Raw genomic sequence first — 7,719 nt, forward strand, 5'->3', positions numbered from 1 at the left:
CCACCGCCCCCTCCGAGCAGCGAGCGGCGCCGGGCTAGAGCGCCCGCGGCGCCGCCATCTCAGGTGCGGGCAGGGCGGTGGGCCACCCCGAGAAGCTCGGCTTTCCCAGGGAAGCGTCGCGGATTCACTCCGCCGCTAGATTTTGTAGCTCCCGCAGCGGCCCTTTTTCTCTCCTGTCCTTGGGCGGCGCAACGTGATTTGGTGGTGGTCCCGGTCGTTTCCAACTTTTCTGCCAGGATCCAAAATGTCGGCTCCTGGGAGGCTAGCGGGCTAGATGGGCGCCTCTATGGTAACACAGCCGCTGTGCGCTCCCGGGCGCATGCGTCCAACAGAGCGCTGGGCCAGTGGGGGCGGGGCTCCACGCAGGTGGCGCTGCCTGCCGTACTAGAACGCCCCCAAGATGGAGCCTGGTCTTTGAGACTTTGCCCCAGACGCCTACCTTGTGTGCGCGTGGAGGGCAAGGTTCTCTCCACTGGACAGAGACACTCCTGTCAATGTTATGTTTTCAACCATAAATGTCCTCTCCGCGCCCCTCCACTGGCTGGGGTCTCTCAGGCTCACTCACGAAGCATCTGCTTCTTCACGAAGTCTTCCCATGCCCCCCTCAAGCACAGGACACTGTCCTCGCGCACTGGACTCTCTCATGTGTACTTGCTTGTATTTTTATTTCCCTGTGTGAACATGTGTCCCCCCGGCGAGGAGGTACACCCTCCTGGGGCGAGATCGTTTTACTTAGTGCCTCACGTTTCCCTGTGTCCAGGGCAATGTTAAGGGTTTAGAGGCAGGTGATCAATAAATACTTGTTGGGGAAGGTCCAAGAACAAAGTAAAAGGCAGGAGGCGAAGCATTCTGTCGTAGCTGTCAGCTACGCCCCAAGATTGGGGGGAGGAGACGGTGTTGAGCCTCTCACGTGGATAATATCTTCTTCTGAAAATGTCCTTCAGGGACTCTGCCTGTTGCGACATTGCGCCCGAGGCAACAATAGGTTCTGATTTGTCTTGTCAGAAAGGCTCACGAGCCTGAAACGTCAAGACTTGGAAACTGAACTGCTTGGGGCTGCCAGATCCACCCTCTACTGCAATTTCCAGAATTACTGCCCCTCCCACCCCCTCTCTCCCAGAATAGGTTTTTTTTAAAAAGTGAGCATAAGGGATAAACAACAAGGTCAAATTATTTAAGAAGTGCACACATGTCCAGCTGATAGACCCAGCCAAAAGCCTTGTTACCTTCTAAATCAAAAGGAAACCACTTCACATTTCCCCTGTATACACCAGAGAACCCCTCAACCCCTCATACACTCTGAACTGATCCATCTTCCGTGCCTCAATTCCCAGAACTGCACCTTCTCCTCCAATTGCTCTGCAGTTGAACATAAACTGAGATCCCCAGTCAGGAAATCGAGGGGTCCTCTACTCTTTCTTGCCCCTGGTGTTCTATCTCTACCCATTTCTCCATACGTGAACACTTACTGAGCACCTAGTGTTTACCAGACCTGTTTTAGGCGTTTGGGATACTTTAGTGAAAGACGAAGCTGTGCCTACTTCTCTTTTCTGAGCGAAAATTCCTACATCATGATGGTTAACTTTATATGTCAACTTGGCTGGGCCATGCTGCCTAGATATGTGGTCAAGCATTACTCTGTAAGTTCTGGGAAGGTGTTTTTAGAGAGTAAATTATAAAGATTAACATTTAAATGGATGGAAACTTTGAATAAAGCAGATTGCCCTACATAATGTAGGTGGGCCTCACCCAATCAGTTGAAGGAAGGGCTGAGTAGAAGAAGGACTGACCCCTGGCCCCCTCCCCCAGCAAGACTGAACCCTGCCAGCAGGATTCAAACCTAGTCTGCCAATCATCCCACCATTCTCAATTCATGAAGTCTCCATAATCACAAGGGCTAGCCCCTCAAAAGAAATCTATGGGGCCTCCCCAGTGGCACAATGGGTTGAGCGCAGTGCTGTGAAGCTGTTGCAGCCTCTGCAGCATGGGTTCAACTCCCAGCCAGCCAGGGAGCTACCCACATGGCACAGCAGACCTCTCCTGTCTCGTCAGCTGCTCCCCTCAGCAGTGTATTCGGTCCATCTGCCTGTTCTGCTCCCTGCTCTGTTTCTGGTGAACTCTCTCACCCTCCCGTGCCTCCGACCTGTACCCCAGTTCTTGTATAAATAAAATCTTTTGAGAAAGAAAGAAATGTGTGTGTGTGTGTGTGTGTGTGTGTATGCATCATGTTGGTTTTCTTTCTGGAGAACTCTCTAACATGGGATCTGCAGGAAGGAGAAAGAAGCCTTGTTCCTTTTGTAAAGTTTGTCTGTTTTGAAGTCTGAAGGGGCTTCATTTGAACAGTTCCCCCCCTTTTTGTTTTGTTTGTTTTGTTTTTACTGTTTCTCTGTAAGACCAAGGGGATCCTTGCATCTCCAAGCCCCACGGACATTTCCCAAAAAAAAAAAAAACAAACAGAACAAGCTCCGCTCCACACAAGGTGACATCTTTCCTATTCAAGCCCATTTCAGTTTTCAAGTTAAAAAAAATGATTCCCTGGCTCGTGGAGTTGCAGGTTCAGCAGGGACTATGGAAATATGATCTTTGTTCTAAAATGGAGAGGACAAAGGGTGGCACCAGCTCACTTGCTGTGAAGAATTATCCCGCCTGGACGGGGCAAGACAAAGGGGAATGTGTTCAGAGGGCTCAGCCCTGCCCAGGGGTGGGGATGACTTACTGGGAGACAAGGTCAGTCTTTGCAACAAAGCAGAACATTTCAGGCAGTGATTCAGGAGCTTTGCCTCCACGCTGCACTACTCCAGCTTAAACTTTGGAAAAATGGGAGCCTTTTCCTGTTTTCCTTCTCTGAACAGGACTCAGCAAGCTGAGACTGAATGATCTTTATTTCTAAAAATAATACCAACTTGGATCTCGAAGCTGATTCTCTCTATAGGATATCAGAAACCATGCTGGGGGCGAAAGCAAATACAAGGAGACTGAGCCAAGTGCTCCAGGGGTGACCCTCCCCCACTTCTGCAAGGACAGCAGTAGCAGCAGCTGCTGTGCCAGCCGCTGGAAAATCCAACATGGACCAGCAAGGCGGGTCTCAGAGAGACAGACTCTCGGACAGGGGTTTTCGGGGACTCATGGTGGAGGCCTTTGGAGGTTATCACAAATACCCAGACTTGGGAGATTTTTGAAGGCTTTGGTGCAATTATCCTTCCTGTGCCTTCTAGAGCTTCTGCCAAACAGGAGACATTTCCTTGGCCATATTGCCACATTTAGAGCAGCACTGGTAAAATGTGATCAAAGAGAAAGAAATGGGGGTGGGAGCTGTGGGGGCTGAGAAGGTAAGAGATGAACATGAAGGAGATGGGTCACAGCAAATCGTGGACCAAAATTTCCTGGCTCAAGTGTGCCAAATTTGTCAGGTCCTATTAACAGCTAAAACCCCCAACAATAGACAAGGCTGGAAATTGTTATGGTCCATATGATGCAGCCACTAAACACCCAGGACACTGGGAGAGGCCATGGGGTGCACAGATAAGAGGGTCATCGCCCTAGCCAGCCCTTACCTGCTGTGAGACTTTGAGCAAAAAATATGCCTTCCTTTGCCTCAGTTTCTCCTCTGAGCAGTGGAATAGTATTACTTCCTGCACAGAAGGGCATTGTGAGGGTTAACATGCATCAGGCAGTCGGAGCAGGGCCTGGCCTGTGTGAGCTCTTAGGGGAAGGGAGACAGGAAGTATCTGTACACATTTGTTAGCCAGGGGGCAACCAGGAAAACAGCACATTTGTTATTTTAACAAAGAATGTAATACAGAGAATTGATTTAAATAGATATTACAGGAGAGCAGTGGCAGAAAGTAGACATAGGTGGGGGGCGGGGAGAGATATGCCCACCCTAGGAAGCAGCTGGGCAGCTGCCGTCCCCACGTGGCTGGGGGAACCAAGGGGAGTGTAGATTGGCTTCTAGAAGACTGGAAGGGAGCATTTCCATAGAGCTGGGACTCTGTGAGGAGAGGGCATTGCCCTGCTGGTGCCAATCTCTGAGCACAGAGGCTGGTTCTGGAAGTGCAGGGAATCCGGAAAGTAAACCAAGTGTCCTTGATGGAAGATAAGAATAGAAAAACTTGGGCCTCCCCGGTCAAACGCTGTGAAGCTGTCCACAGCCCCTGCAGCATGAGTTCAATCCCTGGCCAGGGAGCTACCCACATGGCGCGGCAGACCTCTCCTGCCTCGCCCGCTGCTCCCCTCAGCACTGTCTTCGGTCCATCTGCCTGTTCTGCAACCCGCCCTTTGTCTGGTGAATCCTCTCACCCTCCCGTGCTTCTGACTGTACCCCAGTTATTGTATAAATAAATAAATCTTTAAAAACAAGGAATAGAAAAACTGGAAAGTCCAAGAACCTAACTCATACAAGGAGGCGGGGGTAGAAGGGATGAGTATAATTCATTAACCCAGTTATAGAAACCAAGACCCTTAGGCATCAACGCCCAGATCAGGAGGCGCAACACCCAGAAACTATCAGGCTGCTATAGGGAGTGTCAATGGCACAAACCATCCACCCACAAAGATGAGCCCCTCCCTGAAGATGATAAAACCTAATGCAGCCCCCACAACGGGGCAGCCCTCTGTCTGCCCACCTGTGCCTATATGGGTGCTTCCTTCCACCAACTCTCTCCCTCTGCAGGGCAGCAGCAGCCTCCTGCCTGCCCGTGACCTGTGCCTGCCGGGGCTTCTCCTCACTGACCTCCCTCAGCAGAGGCCGCTCTCCTCGAGGCCGCCCGCCTGCAACCACGCAGGCTTCTCAGCAAACCTGTCCCTTTCGGGGCAGCCCTACCTGCCCGTTTGTGTCCACGCAAGTGTCCTTTACGCTCCTGTCCCTTTTCCAATGAGCCTGCTCTTTGAACAGCAGCACCGTCTCTGCCTCCTGGAGGAGCTTGCCGCCCACACGGGAGCCCTGGGGAAGCCTTCCGCGTGACCCCAAGGACCCCGCACTCTCCGAAACGCCATCATCCCCATCACCAGGGCGAAGCTCAGGAGGGTGGAGGCGGCCGGGCCTCTCCTCCTGCCGGCCTGCCCCACGGTGCCCCCTGTTGGCGGGGCCTGGCCAGGTGAGGCAGTGCCGAAGAACTGAGTGGCGCAGGTGGCACAGCATCGCCTGGCGGGCGTGATCTGGGGGCTCAACGCTGCCGGTCTGGGAGTCCCAGAGCACAGTGGTTTGGAGGAGGAGGAGGGGGTGGGCAGGGCCGGGGGAACAAGACCTCGGGAGTGGGTTTAAAGGCAGGCCTGAGTGACCGGTGGCCGCAGGAGGAAGACAGGACCACATTGGTTGGCACAGTGCAGAAGGGGGGATAAACAGAGTTGGGGGGTGAGGTCAGACAAGGGCAAAGGTCATTCTAGATGCGGGAGAGGGTGGCAGGCGTCCAACTCCCAGATCCACCGCCCTGCATCTTCTCAAGAGTGGGAGCCGAGAAGGCGGTGAGCAGGCACCGGGGCAGGGGGTGGTGGGTGGGGTGGGGTGGTTGTCACAGTGTGAACCCCGGGAGCATCAGAGCCATCAGGGCTCTGCAGGAGCTACAGTTCTTGGGGCCTCGTGGGGGAGCTGGTGGGGCTACAGTGAAGGCAACCGCAGGGCTCCCAGCCCAGGAGGGGGCAGCACAGGAGCGGCCTGTCCTGGGCTGGCCCTGGTGTGGTGACTCAGCGGGGGCGCCCCCTCCTCTGCACACCTGTGCCTTCATCTGTGAAGGACTGATCACCAGAATGTCCACCTGGGCTGTGAGATGCTGTGTGCATGATAAGGCGGAGGGAGTGAGGTGCCTGGAGGGATCTTACCTGTTTTCCGAGGATTACCAGACCCACGGGCTAGAGCAAAGAACACCCCGTACTAAGAGCTCCCGGGGCTGGGGGCTGGGGTGGTGCCTCTCAGCACGGACCTATAAACACCACTTGTCACCCAGAACTGCTGGGTCTCTGTCCTATTCCTGAGGGGTCACCTCCAAATCCTTGGGATGTCCGAGTGATGGGCGTACCTGCTATTCAAGGTGGTCCCTCCTGCCACCCGAATATTTTACGATAAACCACATGGTACTGGGCCTCCCCGGTGGCGCAGCGGTTGAGCGCTGGGTTGCGAAGCTGCCCGCGGCCTCTGTGGCGCCAGTTCGATCCCCAGCTGCTCCCCGGCCACAGGAGGAGGGTCCCACCTGGCGCGAGGACCTCTCCTGCCGCCCGCTGCTCCCCTCAGCAGTGTACTTCGGTCCTTCTGCCTGCTCTGCTCCCCGCTCTGGCTCTGGTGAATTCTCTCACCCTCCCGCGCTTCTGACTGTACCCAGTGCTTGTGTAAACAAAAAAACAAGCAAATAAATAAATAAATAAATAAAAAAAACATGCCTCTATAAAAATGAATAAATAAATAAATAATAATAATAAAAACCACATGGTATCAACCTCGAAAAGCCAGGCCTGGAGGTCCCTCCAACCATGGTTGATGGTTTAACCAAGCCCGTCCACAGAGACCCCCGTGGAAACACGGAACACCGACCCCTGGGTGAACTTCCGTGACAGACCCTCATGTGGGAGAATCATGCCACCGAGGGTGACAGAAGCGTTGAGTCTGGGCCCCTTCGGTCTCTCCCTGGGGCTGGTTCTGCATGACTTGAGAGCAAGTCAAGCCCTCTCCCGAGTTCTGAGCATCATTCGCGTGAACTGCAGAAACTGAGGGAGTTGTGGGAACCCCTGAATTTGTAGCCAGCTGGGCAGGCAAGAGGCCGGCCTGGGGCCCTGCGTGAAGCAGTCTAGTGCGGGATGGGCCTCTGACCTGGGAAGTTTGGCCCAATGTCTGGAAGTTGGTGTCACTGCATCCTGCCTCGAGGGGGGGTGGGTAGGGCTGGACCCCTTGGGGAGCAGCGGGGGTGCGTGGTGAGAGGCCTCCCTTCCCATGAACACTGAACACAGGTGGGGTGGGCGGGTTGGGGACACAGTGGCATCATTATAGAGTATGTGGGACACATGGAGGAACACCTCCTCTCCCGCTGTCCAGGTGGCCGGGGCTGCTGCTCCGCCAGAGGCTCCTGGTGTTTGCACACTCCCTGGAGGGGCCAGGTGTGCCTGTCCAGCCCGGGGAACGGGCTTGGGCTGTCCGTCCCTCAGATGATGGATGCCACCCCCACTGGCCAGAGCTGGGTCCAGAGCACCAACAGAATGGCAGGTTCCAGGATCTGGGAGTGGGAGGCCTCCTCAGGGTTGCAGGGCAGCAAGACAGTGCAGCCAAGGGCCTCTGGGGGACCCCCCCGCCACAGGCTGTGGAGCCCTTCCCCCACACCACATCTTCAGAGTGCTCTTTCTCAGCCAAAGCATCCGTCCCCAGGGGACATTGGGCAATGTGTGGGGACGTTTTGATTGCCACAACTTGGAGGTGCAACTGGCATAGAGTGGATATGCCTGTGGTGTTGCTAAAGCACGCACAGGGCGGCCCCCACCACGAAGAATGAGCTGGCACAAAATGTCACCAGTGCAGAGGATGAGATCCCGCTCTAGAGAAAGAGCTAGATCAGCAGCAAGGACCAGGCACGGCACGGGGCAGCCACGTCACCACCCCCCCGCTAGTCACCACAGGAAACACATCTGTTTTCCATTTCTCTCTTTTCAGAGGGGGCTGGCATGGAGACGCCTCGGGCCCCTGCTTCAGCGCTGGAGCCTCGGCCTGCTCTGCCGGGAGGGGTCATCTGACACGGGTTA

Source organism: Talpa europaea (genome assembly GCF_964194135.1).
Source record: "Talpa europaea genome assembly, chromosome: 7".
Lineage (NCBI taxonomy): Eukaryota > Metazoa > Chordata > Mammalia > Eulipotyphla > Talpidae > Talpa > Talpa europaea.